The sequence below is a fragment of the Eucalyptus grandis genome, chromosome 1 (genome assembly GCF_016545825.1).
Source record: "Eucalyptus grandis isolate ANBG69807.140 chromosome 1, ASM1654582v1, whole genome shotgun sequence".
Taxonomy (NCBI): Eukaryota; Viridiplantae; Streptophyta; class Magnoliopsida; order Myrtales; family Myrtaceae; genus Eucalyptus; species Eucalyptus grandis.
Genome location: NC_052612.1, coordinates 7,528,616 through 7,556,036, shown reverse-complemented (window position 1 = coordinate 7,556,036; position 27,421 = coordinate 7,528,616). Strand labels below are relative to the sequence as shown.

Genomic DNA, 27,421 nt, shown 5'->3' with positions numbered 1-27,421 from the left:
GGATAAAAAAACAAAAGAATAAAAGTGTTAACAAACAGATCCATAGTTTATGTTAGCAAAGCCCTTTTTCCTTTTTCTACTTGACTTTGTTTCTTTTCTCTAAAATGTCTATATATGCTTTAGCAAATTCCTAATAGTCTTTACTCATTATGTTATCATCGAGGACACTTCTTCCGATGTATTAGTTAATTTATCGTACCTGCCTTTTTTTTAATTTATTTTTTTACCCCTAAGTCAAAGGCAAAGGCGAGACTTATTTTGGAAAAAGAAAAAGAAGGAAAGACATGAAAATATACACCACCACTTGCCACCCCAGGGGCATTGTATTTATAAACCAAGAATGTAACCCAAAGTCAACGGTCATAATAAAATGAAAGTTTCAATAAAATAATGCGTGATAGCGTAGTCACACGGGCGTATTACCCACCCTAAAGTCAGGAGGAGATTTACGTAATTCTCCCTGATTTTCAAAACATAATCTATATATTTGTGAGTACAGTCACCAACATATTAGATTGAAATTCTTTCCTTTTTTGCGAGTACAAAGGTGTGCCTGGATGTCCGAACAAGCCTTTTGTCTTGACATCCGAGGAGCCCACTTCCGAGCTCCCGAAAGAAGAACGATAGGAGCCGGCTTCCGATTCGCCAGTCACAAAACGTCAAATGCATCCTCACAGTACATTCTACATTCTGCGTCATCCCTGCTTTTCCCCTACTCGGGACGAGAAAATATCGGGTGGGAGGTGCGGGGTTCCTGTATGTCAAAATCCCGCTTGATTCTCCAAAAGACCAACGCCCTCTGCGCCAGAAGCCTCCTTCACCTCGCGCCACCGACTCTCCTCTCCCCTTCCACCAGCATCAACCCACCGCTGTCTCCATCCAACCCTCGCCACCGTTTCAGTCCTCTGTCATCGAGATCGACCTAGGTCGGCGAACTTGCGCCTTCAATCCCCCCCCAAAAAAAAAAAAAAAAAAAAAAGAAAGATGGCGGTTGGGGGTTGGAGCAGAGGGTGGTTAGGTTGGGAGGGAGAGAGAGGAGGGAATTGGAGGCTTAGCGGGTTGGACAGAGATGGAGCCCATGAATGGGCCATGGAGGGTTGACCCGTTGGAGTGACCCGGCTCGGCGGCCGAATTGGAGGCAGAAGAGAGAAGGACCAGCTGCAGAGGAGCGGTGGGGGCGGCGTCATGCTTCTTGCGGTGGTTGGAGCTCGAATTGCTGTTGCTTTGGTTGGCGTTGCCCTGGGATTCCATTTGCTTCTACCTTCTAATACTTGGCAATTCAAACGCAATTCGTCATCGTCATCACCATCGTCAAGTTTCGGCTCAGAACCCTCACTCCTATTTGTCTAATTGCTGTTGTTTTTTCTTTTTCCCTTTTCTTCTATATATATATATATATTTAATTTTAAGAAAGCGTGAAAATGATATTTTCTTCAAGAAAATTAGGCGAAAATATATTTCTATCTATTAAAAGTCATGTCACCGGCTATAACAAGAAGAAAGTAGAAGGGGTTATTATGTAGTCATTAAGAGTTGAAGGGCAAAGATTTTTATCGCTCCATCTCAATCCCATAAAATAATAAGTTTTTTCCTTTTTCATTTAAAGAAAGTTTTACTCAGCAAGTTCCATTGACAAATGAAGTGGTCTAGTGGCCTCTACATACTCAACAAAAGGAATCGATGACGGAAACAATAACGGATTGGGAAAAGAAACTCTCGATCACGATAAGAGAAAAAAGCAATTTCAGAACTGTCTATCAATCCAGGCCATATATATAATTCAATTCCGTTTATCGATTCAATTGATACAACCACGGCTCACACAAGCTAAAATAGACGGTCTTCGCTCTCATAAGCTACAATATATGGTCTAGCTCTTGCAAGCTGATATAGATAAATAGTAGCTTGCACAAGTTGATAAATATTTAAATCGTGCTCGCACAAGCTGATAAAACGATCTTAACTCACACAAGCTGATAAGGTATACTGCTCTCGCAAGCTGATGTATTGAAGCACATAGGCCGATACTAGGGGTGAGCATGGTCCGGGTTGGTCCAGGGCCCCTAACCCTGGACTAACCGTACAGGTGTCGGTCCTCAATTTTTAGGACCGAGGACCGACCTATTGAGCACGGGACCAAGGACCGGACCGACCTAATGGGTTCGGTCCTTCCTGTGGTCAACCCGGGACCGATCGATAATTTTTTCTTATTTTTTATACTCCCTAAAAAGCAAACTTACAAATTCAAATTACACATCCATCAATAATGCGACATTGTGCAACTAAACTATAAATACCAATACATATTTAGCAAATTTAAGATGACACAATAATAAAAATTTCGTGACCAAGCAACCGCTCATCGAGATATGGGACAAGATGGAAAGTTCTTGTAATCATCTATTTTTAATATTCATAACATCATATGCAAAAGCGTTTTCCTGCATTTGATCATGTAGAGTCCACTCAACCAAAAAATGAGCTTCACACCACTTGACTAGCAAATCACCGTAGCAACCAAAGATACTACTCTACTCTTCAAAAACTTCTACCATTTGACACAAATTGAAAAGCAAAGTGCAGCTGAAATTCATTAGTAAAATACAATTAAACCATAAAAAGTTCAAAATACTTAACTTCACATCTTGTTAATTCACTTGAACTTCTAAACACCTGAAAACAAAACAAACGACACTTAATTAATACTCAACAAAAGTTTTAAATTGAAATTACTATTAGTACTATTGATAGAACATTTCAATATAATATAATATAACAGACATTTTACTTAAGTTTGAATATATAAGAGAATTATAAATAATATAATATAATATAATATAATATAATATAATATAATATACGGGGTTGGTCCCGAGGTTGGACCAACCCAAAACTCTTAGGACCGAGGACCAACCCGCACGGTGTTGGTCACTGAATTCAGGACCAAGGACCGACCAGTCCCTTGGGAACCGGACCCAGACCCGGCGGGGTTGGGCCGGTCAGGGTTGGTCCGGGTCGACCCTAGACCGCTGCTCACCCCTAGCCGATACAGTATATTGCTCTCACAAGCCGACATGCAAAGGGTCTCAAAAGCTAATAAAATGTATACTGCTCTCACAAGCTAACATATCGAGCTCATAGGCTGATATAGTATACTGCTCTCACAAGCTGACGTGCAAAGAGTTCCAAAAGCTGACGATAAATATGCTCACACAAGTTGATAATATATGCTTTCACAAGCTGATAAAACACCGAGTTAAAAATACTCGATAAAAATAATCGTATGTGAGTACACTGTTGGCCTAGGCCAAAAACGTAAATCCGATGAGTTTACGGCAATGGCAACACGGAGACGGGTGACAAACTCCGAAGCGACAATACTCTATGAGGCCTGGAAGCGGTCCAAAATGGGCCTCGAAGCCCATGGAGGCTTGCAAGATTGCGATTCTGCTTAGTGGGTCGAGAGAGAGGGCAAGGCGATGAGCTGAGTTGGAAATGGCCAAGCTGACTGGCATAGATTGCTGTGGGGCTATGCGGCGGTAGACGGTAGCTTAGGCCACCACAATGGTTGGACGACGCTAGACAATGCTGGACGACAGCAAGTAAGGCATGGACACGAGCAGGGGAGTCACAGACTTGGGTGTGCGAGCGAGTAACACCGGCGAGCGAGCGACGGGCTCGGCGACGGTCGGATGGGTGTGCAATGGGCAGGGGCGGGAGGTTGCTCGGTTTTTTACAATTTTTGGGAGCTTCCAAGCTTGAAAATGGAGAAAGCAAGTCTTGCTGCAGAAGAAAGGCCAACTGCAAGCTTGGAGGGGGCCACTTTGCCTCAAATATCTTCCTCTTGATCATTGCCTTGGTCCCCACTGGTTCAGACCTATCCTCAACCAATTTTGTGCACATAATTCTCCCTAGAACACTCTCCAAGTGGTCCAAAAGGTGGTGGAGGCCATGGCCTACGAATTTTGTGCCAATTTCCTAAATTGAACCAAATTTCTCCTCAAATGGATTCAATTCGGTCCCCATAAATTCCACCAAGGTGTCCTTGACCAAACCGACATTTTTCCTTGCCAATAGAGCCAACTTGCATCCCAAAAACGCGATAAAAAACGGTCCTATAAATTTTTCGGACAAAAATGACCCTATTTTGAATTTTCGCCAAAAATCTCGGTTTATAGAAAAATCTTCGGAAGATGAGTCAACAGTCCTACAATAAATCATGACATAACAGAACTTTCAATTTCTGAAATTGGATTCAAATTCGCGATTAATTTCAATCTGGCACGATTTTAGCGTGACCTAACTTACCGGGTAGCTTTTAGAAATTTTTAGTGCAATTGACCCATGGTCGATTTATTTCAAACCACAATGTACATCTTCGATACATTGACGACTATCGATTGTCGCGAAAATCTCAATGTTTCAAATACGGGCACAAGATACCCAGAACGATAGAAAAATTGGTCTAGTGCCGATCGACGAGAATTTTGCAATCGGGTGGAATCACCCACGCTTTGATCACATATCTCAATTGAATCGACCTATCTCTTATCTCTGATTGATTTTGATAATGCCGTAATAACCCTTGCAAACCGGTACGGTCGAGTAGTTGATTCCTAATCGAATTCTCAAGTCTATTGTATTAAAATCCCTTAAAGGCTTCACCCGATAGGCTAGTTATCTCGTGAGTGGCCAACTCAAAGAAAAGAACTATAGGTGCATCGATGAAAAACCCAACTTATTCAATCAAAAACAGGACTGGAAATTCAGGATGTCACAAGTCTTCTTCTTCGGCTCCTTCTCCTCGTTTGGCTTTCATTTATTCACAAGTGCCATGTCCTCTCGTGCCTTATCCAGACTTCTTCTTTTTTTAAAATGGCACATCAGATTTAAAAATTCATTGAAAAGCCATGTAAGACCAATCACCCAAATATCTCACCAAAGCCACTGTAGTAATCGATGTGGTACTCAAAGGTTTGTCTATAGCTAACACAAAATTATCCTTGGCTTTGTCACTAGCAAGTATGAGAAACTCGTGTCAAGTTTAAATAGACACCAAGAAAAGGCATGGATCCAAGAACTGGGTAATCTTCAAACACAACTCTATTCATCCTCTTCTAGGTCTCATGCACCGTATAGCTCTCATGCACCGTATACCTCATGTGTTCCCACGCAACCTCGTCTGAAGTGCTGGTTTCATTCACATAGTATTCTAGCGCCTTAAAGTTGTCTCCTCATGCCAATTCATACTAAGCATGGACAATATTGTTGGGCTATAAATATATGTCCAAATAATCATCTCACTTTCACATCGATGAAATTAAAAACAATAGCTCACTGCTACTAATATACCAATGATGTACTTCTTTGTTCTTATAGCCACTCTTTACAAGGAGAGGAACAATACAAAAGTAAGTTACCAACGATGTACTAAAATCATTGGTAAGTCAAAGAATCTTAGCAAAATAATGCTATATTTTTTACATAAACTATTTTCTGTTGTTGGTTCTTTTTCTTTTCAATTTTTCTCCAATATAAAATGCTATGTTTTTTAAACATAAAATAGAAATCAATCACCACAAATACGATCGGCAATTATGTAATCAGCCACAACGCAAAGCACGGAATAGCATATGTGCTCCTCTGCCCAATTTTATGAAGCTTGTACAAACACCCCTCAATAGGCTTCAATTACAATAGTTTCAATATCTTGGAGATCATAGAGCCACCCCAAAGCTAACAATAACACATAAGATTAAAGGCTCTCTCCAATAGGAAGACCTTGGTCAACAATGCATCCCTAATCGAGGGGCACGGATTCAAATATGGTCGACACAACATGGTCCTTGGTTTGGTGACCGGGAAGGCCGTGTCCGTCTCCATAGTCGTAAAAGCAATGAGAAGCCCGTGCCAAGTTCAAACAGGCACTGAGAAAAGGCCCAAACCCGGAGAATGGGTAGTCCTCAAAAACTTCTTTATTCATCTTCTTCCAAGTCTCGCGCACTAGATGCCTGATATGTTCTCGTGCGGCCTCTTCCGAAGCACCGGTTTCATTAATGTAGCATTCCAACGCCTTGGAGTTGTCTCCTCGTGCCAATTCATGCTAAGCATGGACGACGATGATGGGTTACAAACATAAGTCCCCAATTTCATTTCACATTTGTATAAGAGATATATAAAATGAATAGTATATCACCGTGGATATTCCAATAATGCGTATTTTTTTATAAGAGATAATTTATAAGAAAGCACAACTATCGAAGTAAGTTACCGATGATGTACTGAGATCATCGTTGAATCAAAGGATCTTGGCAGAAGAATGCATGACACCCGGGATTTTTGACACATAATCAAGTCCCTCTTCTGTCAATTTGTCCGTGGTTAGGAAGTAGCTATCCAACAGCAAAATCAGCCCTCCGATTGAATCCACCCCAACGTCCATGTACTCCTTCAGTGTCGGTTTAATGTCCTTGTTGTACCAATAGACCTCCTTCATGTACGCCTTGCATTCATCGGCCCACTATAGGATTAAAATTCGAAAAAGGTGTCAATGACAAAGTCGAGGGACCTTCTTTTCTCACACCTTCATGGATTCTCAATGTTCAAAGAGAAGTCATAAGGAAAGTTAGAAGTAGAAAAATGAGTTAATTGATGCGGGCTTGAAATTATAAGGCGAAAGATTTAGCAAGTCGAGATTACCAATTTTCGCAAGTAAGGGATGGGGTTGATTCCTCGTTCTCTCATCGTCCAATACCCAAGTTCGTTGGTCGTGTTGTATAAGACCATAAAACCATCTCTTATTGTTGGAGGAAGCTTATCTATATTTGTAATGTCCCACCTAGAAAAGTAATCACCATTTCAACAATCTTATCAATTTTACTATCACTCAATATGCTTTTTAGTAATAACAATGACAATTAGTGCATACCATAACTTTATTAGCCGAAACCAAACAATTACATAGAAGAAAAACAAGCTGACATGAGCAAAACACATCGAAGAATCTATTTCATAATATACAATTTTCAGGATTTGTTCTGGGCAAGACGTTCATATACTAATTAATTCCATCTTTTTTCTTGGTCATAATAGTTACGAGAGAAATTTATGATGGTAGTGATAACCTGAGAATGAAATCTGTTAAGAGCTCAAGCTCTTCCGGCGTCCCATATATATCATAAATGTCATCGATAAGTGACACCATACAACCAATCCTTGTACTCAATTCTCTGAAGGCTGTATATTGAGGTTCAAAAACAAATATACAGCTCCAAAAATAGTTTTCCACTAGTCTGTCCCTAGAGAAGGTCATCTTGTTCGCCCCAAGTTCAACCCACCACCTGAAAATTTTGTCATATGATGAGTAAATCAATCAAAATGCGCTCCTACTTTGCCAAATTGCATGAACTATAGAGTGCTTGTGCATACCTTGCCAGATTGCTGACTTCCTTCCTATGGATTGATTGCACTAAATTGAAGTCTATTTTAGCCAATCTTAACAAAGAAGGGATCATGTCTTGCTGTTTTCCGTACATGTCCATGAACCACCGAGCCTCCAACCTGTTTGGCCTCCAGTGGATCGGCATATCTAATGCATGACTCACGTGACTTGCTATATTAGTGGGAACTTTGTCGATCTAAATTAGTGGGAACTTTGTCGAGGTTTAGATCATTCAGATGCTTAGAAGCGAAGTTCCAACCTTCATCGAGTATGGTTTCGCCTTCCAATCCGTGAAAAGAAGCTTCATAAAGACCAAGAAGCCCCTTCACATCTTCATGGAGCAATTTGTTGAATGTGCCCATCTTGCTCATAAACCTTTGAAACACATCTACATGTCCAACAGAAGGAATGGTAGGGTAAAATTTGATGCGTCAACATATTCTACAAAAGGTAAACTAGTTGGCAAGTACCTTGTGGTACATTGTATCCATGTTGTCTGAGTAGTCGGAATCGAAGAGAAGTAGCATAGAGATTATCTGAAATTTGAGCATCTTCGGTGTTGTTATAGATGGAACTTAGAGCATTCTTGATCTCCGTCTCGAAATGGTATCCTAGTCCAAGTCTTTGAACCACGTCAATGAACTCGAGCTTGGCCACTTGATTTATCTCCCTGTCAAATAGACCCCTAACTTCTTCCTTCAACCTTTGAACTTGCTCCATATGTTTATCCTCCTAGGTACATGAAGAACTCAACGAAAAAAAAATGAGATCTTAATCAAAGTTAATGCACAAGCAGACTAGAATATCGCCTCTCGTATTAAAACATATCGATTCTCAATATATTTACAGACACATTTTAATAGGCACTGTTGAGCTCTTGCCTATATGTTGAGAATATGCCATTTTGACCAGGTTTGTCGATATCTTCTATATAATATTGTTGTGGTTGGTCATACAATTGATACTATGGCATTGGATGAATATGTAAATTGATGTTACATATCTCGAAGTACACAAGAAATGTATATATCCATATATCTAATTCAAAGTACAGTTTTTCTTTCGTTTCTATGTCGTTTTGGAATTTGTGGACCCATTCCATCAAAGTAAATAGAAAATAGGGAAAAAGTCCGGTTAGCTCACTAATTTTTTTTTGTGAATATGGTAACTTAAATGAACACAGGAAAGTGAAGCCGAGGCACTAATTGATGCCAACAGAAGGCTAATATTCAAATAATGAGTGCCATCATGGAATAAAGTGTCAGTGAAATTTGCTGAAATTTATCTTCGGGTTATTGTTTTTGTAGTTTCGCGAGTTGAATATCCACAATAATGGCGAGTTTTTCCACATCTTACTTTCAGCTAGCATTGACATGAACATGAGCTCTAAATTGTCAGAACCATAGACCAAAAAGTTTAATAGGGAATTTTTGCAAGTTTGAGGACCAAATTGGAAAAAAGGATGCAAATTCAGGACCAAATGTGAATATTTTTCAGAGTACTTAAGCTAGGCTGGGTTTTGTGGCAAAAAATGAAAATCATTACCGTGTAATCAACACTGAGTGACTGCACAAAGTCATAGTCCCAAACACTAGGTTGCCAATTTGCCGAACGTCTCACAATCTCTTGATATTCAATCTTCGAAGCACATGTCACGAATTGGGCGCCAGAGGAGGCGCTTGAGGAGGAGGAGGAGGAGGAGGAGAAGAAGAAGCGAAGGTGTCTAAACGATAAGAGAGAGGGTTGATTATGGCAGATCGTGGAGGGGAGGAAGGTTGGGCACAAAACTGGAAGAGCCATTCCGAAATTTATTGCATGTCTCTTACTATGCTAACCATCCTTTATATAGGGGTTGTTGTGGAGGCCGTCATGGAAATAGTTTTTAGTTGTTTTCGATGCAAATGTTTCTATTTACGCGAGCCATTCTCCAAGCATTGTAATTCACCTGCCTATTTTTTTTTCCCTCCTAAATGGTTATCCTCGACACACCATGTTTAATTTGGATAAATAAAAACCCCGTGCTTTAAAAATATTGGTGTCGAAACATGACACAAAACCTTTCTTTGACTCATATTCTTACAATCAGGTCGTACATGGGTTGTTTAAACATTTAAAAGGTAAGGTGAAAATGAACCTAAAAATTTAAAGTTCAATCAGATTGGGTGTCAACAATACACGCGAAGGAGCTTTCGGCGCACAAAGGCACAAGGCGTGTGAACCCAATGGGGCAGAGGCGCATGAGGGCACTTGTGGCAGCGAATGGCAACGAAATTTCCGAATCCAGCTCATCTAATGGTTGTGCTTGTTTTTCGAAACAAGCAACATAAATCGTCAGAACAGCACTCGAGTGGCGAGTTTGGTGGAAAACGACATCGACGTGACTCATGTATTGTTGCTACGAATGTTGTGTAAAAGGCTCAATGGACTCTTCCTCAAACAACAAAAACTCAAGAAAATGATGCTTCAAGTGTCATAACCTAGTATTCGTTTCAGTGCCACACCTTTTTCTCAATCACTTCAATGCAATTTTGCCGAAAAATTAATCACCTCAGTGCCATTGGCGATTTGTGTATATTGAAAATCTGACATAACCTTATTTTAGTATATAATGTTCAATGCAGCTTGCCGACAAAATAAAATCATTGGAAAAGAAGTCTTGCATCACATTTGTTTGCCTTAAATTAACAATTTAGATTAAGTTATTGTGCTCTTGAAACCCTAACTCCACAAACAATGAACTAAGGCAAAATTAGTTGTTGAAATTTGCAATGGAGAGAGCAGGAGCTAAACAAGTGGCTCTCGATCATGTCAACTTGGTCAGGACAAAGTGGTGGAGGCTAGGCGTTGCTCTGCAATGTGAAGCCGAAGCCACGTGCATTCCCGTTTAGGGATCTACTGGTAACTATCAAAGGAATTGCTCTTCCAATTTGAGGAGTATTGAAGCGGGAATGGCCCCTTTGTGACTAAGGGCCTGCATGGCAACGTTTCTGTTCCTCAAAATTTCTGTTCTTTGGTTCCCCTAACAAAAAAGAACAGAAACTTGTTTGGTAACGCTAAGTTGTTTTTTTATTCCCGGAATAGAAAGTTAGCCCGGGAATAGATTTGGAGCAAAAATGAGAAGCAAAAAAAAAATTGTTTCTTGTCCCGGGAACAATTTCTAGAAATAAGCTGATTTTCTTTTTTAATTTTCTTTTATTTCCTTTTCTTGCCGCGACCATCGTCAATCGCCCGCCACCGCTCGTCGCCGCCGGTCGCCGCCGCCGCTGCCGCCACCGCCGGTCGCCGCCGGTCGTCGTCGCCGCTGCCGCCGGTTGCGATCGCCTCCGCCGCCCGCTGTCGCCCGATCGCTGGTCGCGCCGCCCCGATCGCCAGCGCCCCGCCGCCATCTCCGGCGCGCCCGCCGTTACCCGTTGCGCCCGCCGGTCACTCCGGCCGCCCATCCGCCGCCCGCCCGGCCGATCGTGGCCGTCGGCCGTCGCCCGCGCCGCACGACCGCTGCCGCCGACCGTCACGCTGCCGCCCGCCGAAGCCCATTGGCCGCCGGCAGCCGCTGGCTGCCGGCCGCCGGCCGGCAAGTGACGGCCGGCGGCGGGCGGTCGTGCGGCGGCGGCGGCGGCTAACGGGCCGGCGGCCACGACCGGCAGGCGGGTGGTGGCGATCCGTCGGCAAGAATAAAAATGAATAAATACAAACAAGAAATTGTTGCGTTACCAAACGCATTTCTATTCTTTTTCTATTCCAAGAGTAGAAATTTTGTGTCGTTACTCAAACGGGTTCTTTTACTCAGAAATTGTTCCTGGAGCAGAAATAGAAAAGAACCATTTCTGAAAAAAAAAAACTCTTCCCTGGAAGAAAAGCGTTGCCATGCGCAGCCTAACAAGACAGTGAAATGGAAGAGTATTTTTTTTTATAAAAAATTTCTTAAGCTTATTACATTGATTTTAATTAAGTATTAAAATTTTCAATTAGACCAATTTAGTCATAAACATTTTGCATTTATGACATTGAGTTCATCCGGTCAATTTTTGACGAAAATCACTAAGGGTGCGTTTGGTAACGTTTCTATTTAAAAATTGTTCCAGGAAACAAAAATAGAAAAAAGTGTTTCTATTCCAGGGAATAATTTCTGAACAAAAAAACGCGTTTGGTAATCGTATAAAATTTCTGTTTCTGAAATAGAAAAAGAACAAAAACACATTTGGTAACTCGCAAAAATTTCTGTTTCTCGAATAGAAAAAGAACAAAACACGTTTGGTAATGTACAAAATTTCTGTTCCAATTTTTTTTTCAATTGTTATTTTTTTTTTTATAAATAAAGTGTAAACTTGGTATTGAATTATCATTCTCATGAAATGCTCATCAATTTAATTTTGTTCATATTAAGTGAAAACAAACATTCTAAACTTGATCATATTTGCTTACTTGGAAGAAATTTTTTTTAAGTTTGTACCAAAATTTTCCCTATTTTTTTTTTTTTTTAAATAAAGTGTAAACTTGGTTTTGAATTCTCATTATCATAAAATGCTCATCAATTTAATTTTGTTCATGGTGAGTAAAGTCAAACATTCTGAACATGGTTATAAGTGCATACTTTGAAGAAAATTTTATAAATAAACTTTGTACCAAATTTTTCTCACCATTTTGTTCACAACACACATGACTAGAAGTTCCTCGTGTTTTGCATACAAAGACAGGCATGAACTCCCACTTTCGACTGTTTGGGTCTCTTACATTTTAGTCCTCCGCGCTCCAACCCGCCAAAGCGGGGGCAAAAGAGCGGGAAACATGGCGAGAGACAGATGTATGTTTCTTCGGGAGCAACAAAATTTGTTGAGGTTACGTGCTATTAAGTGTAAAAGTAAGCTAACATGACCTATGGCTCTCTTCCAATGAATGACGGCTTGCTTCGGCCATTTAAAGGCATATGTATGGACTGGACACTGCCGTTCAGAAGAATCCTCCCTCTCCTCAATCAAAATCGCAAAAGGAATCGTCAGCCCTCTACACTTCTGCTCATCAGCGAGCTCCAGTTGCTATGCTCCCGGTGGTTCCTCTGATAGTGTACCAGTTACACTAGGCGTTGAGGAGGAAAGAGGAAGCTCAGGTCTGGCACCATGATTTACTAGCGCCGTGGAACCTCACCTCAATGCATCAAACACGTTTGATCCCAAGTAGCCTGAAAGAATCCGGACCCACTAGAAACACATGCCGTGGTGGTGAATACCGGGAGATTACTGCTCCTTCATATGCTATCCTTGGTACACCATCCTGCACGTGGGAGAAAGCATCATATCTTTTGTGCGAGTAAGAGAGAAAGAGAGTATCCAACTCTAGAATCATTAATACAAGCAAGGACAATGCGTAAGGGAGCCGTTATAAGCCCTCTACCATGAGCATGGCCGTGAATAATCAGTTATAAATTTACATACTATATTATACATGCAAAACTTGCAAAGTAACTGCACAAGACTGAAGTGACCACACATCAGAGTATACGTGTTCTGGCCGAATAAATTGTCGACCTTGGTGGTTCTCTTGTAGCCTCAACCAGTCATCCCCAAAGTTAGTGTTGTCAAAGAAAATTTCGGGAGACACATGAGCTATAAACATATGTGATCTAAAACCAATATATCAAACCAATAAGGATAGCAGCACAATAAAACCATCCGAAGGACAGCATCATTTAAGTGTGAATCCTCTCAGAAGCTACTCCTCCTGAAGGACAGCAGCACAATAAAACCATCCGAAGACAAAACTAACCAAATAATGTAATGGATCCACCATTAGTACTTCTTGACTAACCATAAAAACACAATATATGAGAATTACTACCATCATTTGATGGGGTATAATATTCTCACTTGAACGGATTGACTCTTCCCAATTGATATTTTCAAGCAAGACAGTAAATTTACTAAACGTTGGATGAAAGAGAGATTCAGCACTCAGCGTTTTCAAAAATTTTGCTCAATATGACAAATTCAGAAAGGTTCCTCCCACACAGCAAGGAAAGGGTTCCACCACACACTCAAATTTCTTTTTCAAATTCACTAGGCGGAGTGAGTTGCAGATCTAAATTCACCTAAGCTTATAATTACATAACTTAAAAGTCTGCTGGCTGCACATGATAATAACAAATTTACCGAGTACATATCTTAATAACTGAATGTGTATCTCTTGGAACAAAGCTAGAGGTTCAAATGGCCATCGATCCAGAAGTAGATACCAGGATGAGGTAATAGGATGGAGACTTCCAGCAGCAGCAAGTTGATCAGCATGTTCCAATTGTGTCGTGAAAAGACACATCTGCGGGAGAGAGGGAAAAAAACAAAAACAGAAAGATAAAAGTCAAACGAGGAAACATATAATTTTGGTGGATAAACAAATGAAGTAAGGACAATCATTGGATAAACATACCAACGCAAGAAGAATTGATCACGGAAGCCAACATGACTGCTACATACATATGTACATTGCTTGATGCTGGAGCATCTCTTTAAAGCCAAAAAAAGACGATAATGTTGGGGAAGAAACTGAATTGAAAGATTTAATTGAAACTGGAGAAAAGAAAAGTTTAGCACAAATCATTTTTCCTTGCCAAGAACCGTTTTGGATATCTGTTTGTGATAATCAAAAGATAAGCATCTCCCTAACCATCGAACAACAGTTTATACATGAAATTGGAGAGCTAAAGGGCTAAAAAGGCAGCAATTGAAGGTGAATCTGACAAAAAAAGATAGTTTAAGTGTGGTTATAGAAAATTAGTATGTTTTAGGATTGGATTACTATAATTCTTGATGGTAACTTGATGAGTTAAAATTTATGAATGGGGCACAAGGCCATACAATTCTGTACTCAATCATAAGATGTCCTGTCCTTTACTAGAAACCAGACCAACGGAGGAAAGAAAAACGAGTTTCACCAAAAATACTACAGCTACAGCATCAAATACCTGAGTTAATGGACCCATATTTTGCCTCTTGAATCAAAGCATCTCTTAATTTTCCTGCTGAAATTCCTAAAGTACCACATGTCCATGGTCATCAAAGCAAAATTCCTACAAAGTAACCCCACAACAGAGCACAGAAGGCAACGAACATCTAAAATCACGCTATTCTATAGTTACGAGACTTTCTGCAATTATTAGACGGCCCACAACCACTATAATTTTCTACATCTTTACTAGGAGTAGACAATCTAGTGCTATCAACCCCTTCTCATTTGTTCTACATCGAACACTTCTTTCACATGTTAGGAAAGAAGCCTTAGTCCTTCTATCTCGCATGATTTTGTAAATTACTTTAGTTCAGCGACTGATGCAAGCACGCGCAAAAGGAACAGAATCTCTGGTCAAAATACATAAGCTAAGATAAAGGTGCAATTGAATTCGCCCGCATTTTCAGTCCATCAGCATTAGCAAACTGAAAATTCAGCAGACGAAACAACTTTTGTTCCATTTATTCGCATCGCTCTTCTGTTTTACACGCGAAATGGCGTTTAAGAAAGAAGCGAACAACAAAAACCTACAAAACCACACAAAAGCAGCCGCGAGCACATATGCACGTGGATCGGTCACACAAAACCGCAAAAATTCTAGATCGCGTGAGAATCGGGACCAAGGAATCACCTGGATGTGGATCAACGCCACCGCCGCGGCGAGGAGGAGGAACCACCGGAAGTCGCAGAGGAACTTGCTCACCATCGTCTCTCCGGAGCCGGCGGGGAAACCGCCGTAGCAGCTGAAGATCACGCGGCGAAGGCGTCGCGAGCACCGAACATGGCCGAGCTAGCGAGAGGAGCTTGAGGATTTCGAGAAGGCTTTGATGGCGAATCTCGAGCGTCGAAGGTGGGGTGCTTCGTTCTCCTTGAAGCGACGACGGCGACGGCGACGACGACGACGACAACGACTAGGAGCGGCGAGTCAACAAAGCCGAGCCGAGGCGGGAGACCGGCTTCCGAAGCCGGACGATCGGCGCCGGCCGACCGAAGCCTGTTTGGAGACGAGGCTCGCAGGAGAAGAGGCGGTGTTCGAAGGGCTGAGCAAGAAATAGAAAAGGAACACGATTTTGTTCCTTTTTTGTTCTTCAAATATGTTTCAGAAATAAGAAACACAAATTTATTATTTCTTATTTATGTTTCTTTTTGTTTAAGGGAACAAAAGAACAAAAAGGAACAGTAAATGCACCCAAACGCGTTTCTGTTCATTTTTTTTCCCAAGAACAAAAGAACAGAAAAAATGTTCAAAAACAAAAAAAAGAAATGTAAACAAACAGGCCCTAACTTTACATCACCGTCCTATGTGACACAATCAGCATTGACATGGACAAAATTTACAATTTTAAATTTTTTGTAAACTTCTTTATTATGTTTACTTTATTTTATTTTTCTTTTTTCCATTGTGGCTAGAAAGGGTCACTAGCAAACCTCGCCAAGCACCAGGCAAGGGCTTGTGAGCCCTTGCTAGCCACTAGCAAGTGTCGCGGTCACTCAGCTAGGCTACAAGGCTTCTCTGGCCACAATGAAAATAAAAATAGTAAAAATTCAGAATAAAAATAGTAAAAATTTGTCCATCTTGACCCCAATCATACTACATAAGACAACCGGCATTCGTGTAAGCGGTTTTTAGTGAATATTGGTCGAATGGACTCAATTGGCACAAATGCATTTAGGATTAAATTGATTTAATTGAAATGTTTAGAATTAAATTGGTACTAAAGGTTCAAGACTTTTTTAATAATTTTCCTGAAGTTGCAAAAAACTCAGCGCAAAATCAAGTACCACATGTGCCACGTCCTCTTGTGCTTTGTCCAAACTTCAATTTCTTTTTAAAATGCCACACCAGACTTAAAAATTTATTAAAAAACCACATAAAACAAATCGCCGAAATTTCTCACGGGAAGCACTGTAGCAATCAATATTCGACCAACGTAGCGATATAGGACCAAACTGATCAAAAAGTCATATGGCACTTATGTATCTTTTTTTTCCCCACAAAAAGGTCTATAGCAAGAGAAGAAATCTGTGGAAGAGAGAATTATTGTTTCTCTTGTAATGAAAAATACACAAGTCTAATAAGTTCATTCAGTCGAGGATATGTACAGTTAAAGGAGACATATATATTACCCTAGAAATATGGACATTTGAGGAGATGTACTGATTATCCCCAACTTCCGACTTATATTTTTTCTAAAAAAGAGTCATTAAAAAATGTTGTCTCCTTTAAGATAAACTAATAGAAGTGTTAGCAATAGTAGACAAAATAGAAATAATTTGAAGGCCAAATATCATGAAATGCCTCTTAACTTTTTAATTTCCTTTTTATAAAAATCAGTTCTCAAATTATAAAATGTTCTCCCAGATATCGTCGAATATAAAAAAAATAAAAAAAATAAAGAAAGAATATTAAAGAAAATGAGTGAGAACTTGCCAAATTTCAAAAAGAAACAGTAAGAAAAACGTAATGGAATGTTTTCGCAACATCAAGTCAAGAATAAATGAAACCTCGTACTTACCAAAAAAATAAAAGTAAATGAAACCTCGTGCTTTCATAGCTCTACTCTCATAGCCGAAGGAAGTTTGCTATTCATTGCAAATGTCACAAAATCCTTCTAAAGAAGTGAAAACTAATGCGCTCTAAATCCAGCCGCTCCTAATCAATAGGGCGTCCCTAGTACAAAATTGATGTGAGTTTGGCTAGGGTGGCTATGAATAGTAGGATATATCTCCCATTAAACTAGGACTCCACCAGACTCCCTTTCCGTCGTATGTATTGTCATACAACGCCTACAGATAAAAAAAAAATTCTTTTTACATGTAACTTTTAATGATGGTTGTTTATTGAGACTGAGAAATCATAATCAATACACAAAGATGCTGTCCATAGATGAGCTCCGATTGAAGCTTAACAAAGGTGTCCTATATCAAAGTCAAAATCTTAATAACATGGATCTAGGAACATAGTTATTGTCAATCTAGACACGTACTAATGATAAAGTCAGATTCTATATGAGAACTTTCAAATATCTCACAAAAGAACACAAAATTTGGCTTCCAATCCAAAAAAGTCCCCCCTTCCAGCATCCATCCATAGTAGACATTAGATGTTTCACACGTCGGCTGACAAATGCTTACACCTCTCAGATTTAGGTGACATGCATTGATGATAAACAAAAAGATGTCGTGTCACTCAATAAATTATTTAATAAAAGTGAGAAAATTGGATTGTGGCTTTTCATGCCAGCTCCACTCATTGATTAACACTAAAATGAGTCCTACTCATTAGAGTTTTCAAAATTTCTTCTCTTCTCTCTTACTATCTCTTCTCCATAGTAGTTTTGAGAGATTCAGCATGTCGGTCAACATGTCCTTACACCGCTTGAATTTAGGTGACATGCATTAAAGATAAATGAAAAGATGTGTCGCTCAATAAATTATTTATTAAAAGTAAGAAACTATTGGATAGTTGTGACTTTCCGCACTAATTCCGTTCGTTGATTATTACGTGTCCGAAATGAGTCTTATTCATCGAGTTTTCAAAATCTTCTCTCTTCTCTCCTTACTATCTCTCCCTCTATCATTAATTTGTTGAACGAGGGGTCCTATACCTAAGTGACAATTTTAATGGGATAGATCTACAACTATTGTTATTGTCAATTTAGTGAAATTACATCTACTATTGATAAAGTCAGAGTCTGAAGTTTCAAACATCTCACAAAAGGACACAAAGTTTGGCTTCCAGCCCAAAAGGTTCCCCCTGAAGTTTCAAACATCTCACAAAAGGACACAAAGTTTGGCTTCCAACCCAAAGGTCCCCCCCCCGGGTTCCTTGTGGTTATTTTAGCTTCTATCTATAGTTGCCACCAAAAAAAAAGTGTACCATATGCCTCAAATGGAGGACAGCCAAAAAGATGTCACATCACTCTACAAATTCCTTCGTGAAAGTGAGAAAATATTGAATAGTCATGGCTTCCACACCAGTCATAAGCCACTCCACTCACTAATCAACACATGTTCAGAGGGTTTCAAACTTTTCAAAAAAATAATAATATAAATGATTCCTTAATTTTTAAACTATTGAGTAATGTAATCTATGAATTTTTAATTTGTTCAACATAGTTCCTAAACTTTATCCAAATATGTAATGTGTTCTAGCACTTTTAATTTGTTCGATGTAGTCCTTAATTTTTTTTGTACATGTTCAATTTAGCTCTTAAACTGTATGAAGTGTTTAATGTTATTTTTCCATTAATTCAAGCCATTGATTCAAGTTCAATGATAATATTGAACATTTTCATATAGTTTATGGACTAAATTGAATATCTATCAAAAGTTTAAAGACCACATTGGACAAGTTAAAAGTTTGAGGACCACATTACATATTGAACTAAAATTTATATATCATTTGTGTCATTTTCTCTATAAAATTCCTCTTCTCTCTCTTTAAAGCGGGCTTCCTTACTGACACACACTCTGTCACACCCCGGGTACACGCACATCCCTTGGCGGTCGATAAAAAAAAAATACGACATCCTAGGATGCGTCGCCGACCTTTTTCTTTTTATCTTTCAATTAAGCACATGTGGAATCGAATTAAATAAACCTCGGACAACAAACAACACAGGGATAGTAAAAGCAGGATAGCAATTTTCACAAACCACACTTTATAAACAAACCGAGTTAACCCCACAAGTTTATAAACAAGTTTGTCTCCAGAAAGAAGTCCTAAGCAGCCTACACCCCGGATCCCTCCACTCTAGCGCTTGGTCCTCCACGACACCATCTAGGATGTCTATGTCCATGGGGTGAGCTACCTCCCCATCCTCGGTTTTGACAGTAGGCCCATCAAAAACCACGCTTTGAATCGATGAGGCACCAAGTGAAGGAGGCCCTCGTCGACCCAAATCGTGGTCACCGCTAACTCATGAATCCAAGTGGTCCCGAGAATAGGGAAGAAAGTAGACTCAAAATCCATGTGCCACGGCATCCCAAAACGGACATGATGTATCTCTATGCTAAGGACCTGAAAAAGGGTTAACCACGACAGGGTGAGATAAATCTCAGTGAGTCAAAACCCTAAACCCCGATTAGGATGCAAATTCGCCTCGAAGGCGGTCTTAAACATGCACCATGCAAAACTTACCTCGCCTTGGCGCGTACCTACATGTTAGCTCATCACATATTCTATTATCAATGCAGCAAGCACGGTTTAATAACCTTAACACATTATATCAATCACATGGGTCCTGATTATAAGGCCAAACCATTATGACACGTCTCATACCGTGCCACACAATTTTGTCCCATAATCAAGCGCGTCTATAGCAACCACTCAAGCGTGTTCCAGTTATTACGATCCAATGGCCACGGCCAACTCAACAGTCGGCGGTCATCTGGCATAACCGGACATTGTCCCGCTCCGTCGAGCACGGCAACGTCTACGCCTAAACGGCATTCCATAAAGGAGCATCGGTCTGGCTTCCACAGCGACCGGCATCCGTTGACATAGGGCATCCAAACTTAATCAAACATCACCTCTCCAACTCCCGTTGGGTGACAGGTTTTGATAGCAACCACATGTGCACACATACTTGGCCAAGAACACCGTGCTTTGCATTCAAATATCTCATATTCAAATAATGAACTTGGTCACTTTTCTTCATATTAAACGGTGTCATTTGGATACTCTGCTGATAACTGTTGTTGTAGGCGAACTCAACTAGATGAAGCTATTCATCCCAGCTTCCTTTGAAATCCAGTACGCAAGCTTGCAGCATGCGCTTAAGGGTTTGAATCGTCCTCTCAAACTGACCATCCATCTGTGGATGATAGGTCGTATTGTACTGCAGCTTCATCCTCAAGGCAGTTTGTAAACTTTTCCAGAAAGCTACCGTGAACTTCGGGTCTCGATCCAATATGATCATCACGAGCACTCCATGAAGACGAACTATCTGTCGCACATACAATTCAGCATATCTATCCAATGCATAGTCCTTTCGTACGGTGATGAAGTGAGCAGACTTCATCAATCGGTTGACTACAGCCCATATGGAATTATTACCTCACTGACTCCTTGGTAGTTCCATCACAAAATCCATTGTGATATGTTGCTACTTCCACTCAAGAATCTCAAGAGGTTGCAAAAGTCTTTCAGGCTTGCAATGCTGTGCTTTCACTTGTTGGCACATTAGACACTTGGCGACATGTCTGGCGATATCTATCTTCATACCGGTCCACCAATAATGTTGACGCAGATTTTAATACATTCTTCTTGCTGCCTAGATGAATACTGTAACTGCTATAATGGGCTTCTGACAAGATCTCCTTCTTAAGCTCTGCATCGTCGAGTACACACAATCGCCCATGAAACTTTAGGGTTTCGTCCTCGGTAACTTGAAAGTCAGCCTTCCTTTTTTTCTGCATCTTCCTATATAATTTTCTAGATCTCAGGGTCTGTCAACTGCAACGTCTTAATCCTTATCTACACTTTAGGTTCAATTCTGAGGGTGGCCATAAGATTTGAAAGGTGGCCTGCCTCAAATTTGAAATCCAAATCTCGAGCTCCTTCAAGTAGGATCCACTCCCGAACCATCATCTATGCAATCGATGACTTTCGACTCAACGCATTCGCGGCCTTATTGGCTTTTCTTGGATGGTACAGGATGTCACAGTCATAATCCTTAAGAAGTTCCATCCAATGACGCTGTCTCATGTTCAATTCCTTATGAGAGAATAAATACTTTAAGCTCTGGTGGTCTGTAAAGATCTGGAACTTTTCTCCGCACAAATAATATCTCCAAATCTTTAGAGTGAAAATGATCGCTATGAGTTCTAAGTCATGCGTCAAATAATTCAACTCACGAGACCTCAACTGATGAGACGCGTATGCAACAACTCTTTCATGTTGCATTAAAACGCAACCGAGTCCTCGGTACGACGCATCACTAAAGATCTCATATCCTCCAGGACCAAACAAAATCATCAGCACAGGTGCGGTAGTCAGCTTCTGCTTAAGCTCTTGGAAACTACGCTCACACTTATCTGTGCACACGAACCTTCCTTCCTTTTTCACCAATCTAGTCAGAGGCATGGCTATTATAGAAAACCTTTCTATGAACCATCTGTAATAACCCACCAATCCCAAGAAACTTCTAATCTCTGTCACTGTCGTCGGTCTTGGCCAATTTAGCACGGCTTCAATCGTAGTTGAGTCTACGGAAATCCCTTCACCAGAAATCACGTGACCCAAGAAAGCTACATGAGTCAACCAAAACTCGCACTTATTGAATTTGGCGTACAGTCCATGTTCTTGCGAAGTCTAAAGCACTATCCTTAAATGTCTTTCGTGCTCCTATGGACTTCTCAAGTACACCAAGATGTCATTGATAAACATAATCACGAACTGATCCAAATACTCCTTGAACACTCGATTCATCATATCTATAAAAGCAGATGGGGCATTGGTCAAACCAAACGGCATTACAGTGAATTCATAATGGCCGTAACGCATACAAAAAGTCGTCTTCAGTATGTCTTCCTTCTTAATCCTCAACTGATGGTATCTTGTCCTCAGGTCGATCTTGGAAAATATTGATGCTCCCTGTAGCTAGTCAAACAGGTCATCAATCCTTGGTAACGGATATTTGTTCTTGATCGTCACCTGATTGAGTTACCGATAGTTGATGCAAAGACGCAATGAACCATCCTTCTTTCTTACAAACAGAACTGGCGCTCCCCAAGTTGATGCACTAGGACGTATAAATCCATTGTCCAACAATTCCTGCATCTGCACCTTCAGTTCCTTCAACTCTAACAACGCCATATGGTAAGGAGCTTTAGAAATTGGCTCTGTCCCAGGGGCCAACTGTGAAAGCTAGTACGAACACCTAGAGGGGGTGAATAGGTGTTTAAACTAAACCTTGGCAAATATATGCGGAATAAAATAAACTTCGAGTAAAACAAAGGAGTTAAGGAAGAGAATAAGAACACAAGATTTATAGTGGTTCGGCTTAATCCAAGCCTACATCCACTCTCCCACGCTAACAGCCTTCTTGGCTGGATTCCACTATGCAATCAACAAGAGATTACAACTTCGAGTGCAAACACTTAATAGATCACACTATCCCACTAAGTCACTCTTTTGGTATTTCTCTCACGATCACAAATGTTTAAGCTCTTCAAAGACAAGTGTATGATCGAAGGTCGCTCTGACTTTGGAATTATAAATTCTACGCTCTATCTCTTACTTGCTCATCGGTCCTTCATCTCCTTAAATACTTCTCCACTTCCAAACTAGCCGTTGGACAATATCCCAGAGAATCGTCTTCCAATATACCCATTGGACAGCTCTGTATCTAGAAGATTTGGTAGCCGTTGAGTGACAAAGGTAGAATCCCAAATTGATTCCGATCGCCCATACAAACGGAATCTTGGTTTCCATAAGTAAAGCTTCTTCGTATAGAAAGTTCTTGTCTTCAATATCCAATTGTCAATCAATTAGATTGAGTCAATCAAATCAATCTTGATGTGGAATCCAAACTAGATCACTAGCCGTTATATCTTCGGGGCTTGAATTACGATCTGTCTCGTTCTGGATGTAGAGTCTGAGAGCAATAAACTTTACAATCTGAGTTTGAGCATATTCTGCTTCTGAATAGATTTAGCTTTAAGGTATGTACCCAATTCAGCTTCAGCATAGAGTCTGTCTTCTGGTTCAGCTTCAGTATAGACTTTGATAATATCTTTTACACGTTATATCATCTGCATAGTCTATTACTCAACCATCAAACATGTTAGTAGCCTTTGATTTATTTTGTCATCTTCAAAACATCATAAGGGATTTCCCTAACAATCTCCCCATTTTTGATGATGACAAAACAATCTCTGAATATGCAAACCTTTTTAAAAATATTAATTTAAATCAAAGGATATCAGAAGATAGCAAATAGATTGAGCATAACAATATATAGAAAAATAATCGCAGCTCAATATTATGCAATGAATAATATCAACCAATCAACACATATGCATATTCATATCTTCTCCCCTTTTGTCATAATCAAAAGCGATAATAATGGAAAAAGTATCACGTAGAGAATGATAACAAATATCTTGCATGAATCACAATTTCCAAAAATCAGCTTTTATAAAGTAAATCGAATATTAAAGATATGCAATATAGCTCACTTCGATCATATATATCAGCAAATATCCAATAAAAATCACGGATGCATCATGAAATTCACATACCTTTTTTGTCATAATAAAATGATAATATCAATAAGAGATTTGTTAATGACAAAAGGTAATAAAAGATGCACTAACCGGATTTTTTAGAACTTAACAAATTCTGACACATTTACCTTTCCTTTCATTTATAACAAGATCACAATCAATCCAAAAAGATTTTTCCATAATTGATCAAAGCTCCCCCTCAATTTGTTGCCTTTTTGAGATGATCACGATTCTTTCATTTCTCTTGGATTCGCTTTCTCCCCTGTCATCATGACAATATTTGCGAATAGAAACAATTGTGGCTTGTGCATGTTGAACAGAATATTTTTCCAATATTTCTTTTGTAGCAACAATATCCGCAATGATCACTTGCATTTTGAAATTCGAGGAAAGATTTATTTTCTTCAATCTAGCTCGTCTCGAATTCAACCTGCATAAACTTAACAAACTTTTTGCACAAATAAGCTGTAACAATATCCATATAATATATAATGCCCTTTCTTCAAATAAATAATTGAATAGCATATATGAAATTATCAATTATTAAAATTCAGAACTACTCAACCTTTTGTACGATGCATAAGGGATTTCCTCAATAAGCAAAAATTTTGCACAAGGAATATAATTTTTGAACTTCCAAAAGATAGTATAGAATCTCCATGATTTTTTGATTGAGTTTTCCAAAATCCATATGGAAGATTCTTTTGTGACCTGCAAATTCTTATATAACAGATAATAATCTTTGCAAAAATGTCACGTAATATCTTCTTTTGATTTGCGGATCAAAATTGCTAGATATGATATATCTTCTAAGAATATAGCAAGAATATCCATGAATATGCAGTAATATCTTTTGAGATCAAAGAGATTTTCTTGAGCATAAATTTCAGATATGCATTTTGCAAAAGGAAAATAGATATTTATGTCACGTGCCAAAATTGCAATATCTTATATTTATGACAAAAGATATTCGTAATATAATAAACAATCATCCAAAATCATAATAAATGCACGTAGAAATTTGCAAGGCGGGATGATAAAAATATTCTCTTACCCATGGTATATGTTTCAAATATACCATTGATTAAAAAAAAAATCATTACCAATCTTCGCCTGAGATTCTTTTCTTGTTGCACCAAAATCTGCATAGATTTGTAATCATTCTTGCCTTATTGAATTTCCTGCAATCAACTCATTTTCATTTTGGTATCCATCAATTTGGATCCTTCCATGACATTAGAGCAAAATATAAAATCTCCATAAACAAATATTCTTTCTTAATTCATCATAACAAAGTATTCAAAGAAAGAATATTATGCACAATGATATTTTGAAAAATAAATTCTCACTTAGTCATAGTACAATAAAAACAGAGAGAATAAAATCTTTGAATATCTAAGAATATCTTGCATCATCACGTAAAACAGATTTTCACTTTGCAAAATATGACTAAATCTGAGAGTATAAAATTAGACAAAATAATCTGAATTATCTCAAATAATCACACGTACTAAATCAAATCTCAACTCACAAATCACAAAAACAAATCATACGATTCTTTCTTCAATAAAGCAAATCAAAGAATATGATCATTATAAAATCTAAATCAACCAAGAATATATCAAATATCAGTCATAATGAGAATTTTTGAATTTATGTACTCAAATCAAATTGAGAATAAAAAATTCCTTACCAAATCCTCTTTCTTCTTTCTTCTTTATATCCTGCAAAAATAACTCATATTTTCTTTGGTACCCATTTTTTCTTGGGTCCATGAGAGTTAGTAGAATATGCTGTTTTTACCCAATTTTTCTTAATAGGTCTCCAGACTTTAGGACAATCTTTCTCAAAGTGTTCCGAATCTCCACAATTTGAACACTTGACGTCATTTCCACCAACAGGTTTTACAAACACTTTTTGAAAATGATTTTTGTAAAATGCCTTTGAAGGTCTTTGTCTAAGTCTCTCCTTGACTTTAGGAAAATCTATTAGAGAATCATTTTCCTTAATGAAACCAAGTCCCGACTTATTATAGTAAGGAACTTGTATAGAAAGGATATGCTCTAATGTTTTTAAACCATTTGAAAATCTTGTCGAAATATTTGAAAATTCTTTCTTTAAAGAATCATTTTCTTTGACAAGTAAATCTCAACTTTCTTTTGTTTGTAGAAAATCTTTTTGCAAAATTTCAAACTTTTCTTTTTGAGAAAGATCATGTTGCCTAAGCCGAAAATTTTCCTTTTTAAGTTCGGAGATCCTTTTAAGAGAAGATTTGAGATTTGAGCAAAGCTCATTTATATACTTTGAAACTTTGAGAGGAATTTTTGAATGATTTACCTCAATTTCCTCATCGGATTCTGAGTCTGTGTCTGAGTTAGACTCTGATTCTGAGTCTGTGTCTAAGTCAGACTCAGATTCTAAATGTGCCGTCAAGCATATATTTCCTTGCTCATCATCTTCTTTCATTATTCTATCTGGCCATTCTACTTGTATTGTCTTCTTTCACTAAACCTCATTCCTTTTCTACTCAGCTTTTTGAATTTCTCAATCATAAAAGCAAATTCTCCGTTGTCCATATCATTTTCTGAGTCTGTTTCATCAAAAACAACGTTAGATACTAAAGCAATGGACTTCTTACCTTCGGGATCTTCATCGTTGATTTGTTCCTCTTCATAGGATTGAAGAGTGCCGATCAATTCATCAACGGAGAGTGGCATAATCCTTTGAGTCTTCCGGATTGAGGTCTTAACATAGTTCCAATCTTTTGAGAGACCTCGCAAGAGTTTGTTGACCTTCATTGGGGAAGAAATTGGATGACCTTGATATGCCAAATCATTTACAATTTCTGTAAAACGGCTGAACATATCTCCAATTGATTCTCCTTGCTTCATCTTGAAGGATTCATATTTGCTAAGCAGGAAGTTTACTTTTGTCTCTTTTACACGATCGGTTCCTTCATATGTAACATGAAATCTATCCCAGACTTCCTTTGCTGTTTCACAAGAAGAAATTCTGTTATATTCAATAGGAGACAATGCGCAATATAAAGAATAAATAGCTTTTGCATCAAGCGTTTCTCTTTTGGACATCTCCGTCCGAGACATAGGAGCGGGGGGTTTGCTTTCTTTGTCTTTGCCATTCTTATTTGATGTAGATGCAGCAATGGGGTTGATTCCTCTTTCCACAACATCCCATTGCAAGGGATTTCTGGATCTTAGGAATGCTTTCATTTTGTTCTTCCACACGTTGTATTCTTTTCCATCAAAATATGGTGGTCTTGTGTTGCTTTGTCCCTCCATAAGTCCTGGTGCCAAGATACTAGCCATAAAAGATCTTTAGCTCAAAAGTAAAAACACTTTTATAAACTGAGCATTTGGCTCTGATACCAATTGTGAAAGCTAGTACGAACACCTAGAGGGGGTGAATAGATGTTTAAACTAAACCTTGGCAAATATATGCGGAATAAAATAAACTTCGAGTAAAACAAAGGAGTTATGGAAGAGAATAAGAACACAAGATTTATAGTGGTTCGGCTTAATCCAAGCCTACGTCCACTCTCCCACGCTAACAGCCTTCTTGGCTGGATTCCACTATGCAATCAACAAGAGATTACAACTTCGAGTGCAAACACTTAGTAGATCACACTATCTCACTAAGTTACTATTTTGGTATTTCTCTCACGATCACAAACGTTTAAGCTCTCCAAAGATAAGTGTATGATCGAAGGTCGCTCAGACTTTGGAATTATAA

The 27,421-nt window shown here is 39.0% G+C and overlaps 1 long non-coding RNA gene and 1 pseudogene across 2 annotated transcripts; both read right to left on the bottom strand.

Moving 5' to 3' along the window:
- Positions 1 to 5,746: 5,746 nt before the first annotated feature.
- Positions 5,747 to 9,241, bottom strand: LOC104442026 (annotated as a pseudogene).
- Positions 9,242 to 12,693: 3,452 nt separating this feature from the next.
- Positions 12,694 to 15,509, bottom strand: LOC104424633. 2 transcript variants are annotated; one of them, XR_005549430.1, is made up of 4 exons: positions 15,069 to 15,509; positions 13,859 to 13,998; positions 13,668 to 13,747; positions 12,694 to 12,709 (listed from the first exon to the last, which is right to left on the bottom strand). It is a non-coding gene; the product is annotated as an uncharacterized LOC104424633 (long non-coding RNA). The 2 variants fall into 2 exon arrangements; XR_005549429.1 differs by lacking the exon at positions 12,694 to 12,709 and having other exon boundaries at positions 13,561 to 13,747.
- Positions 15,510 to 27,421: the final 11,912 nt, after the last annotated feature.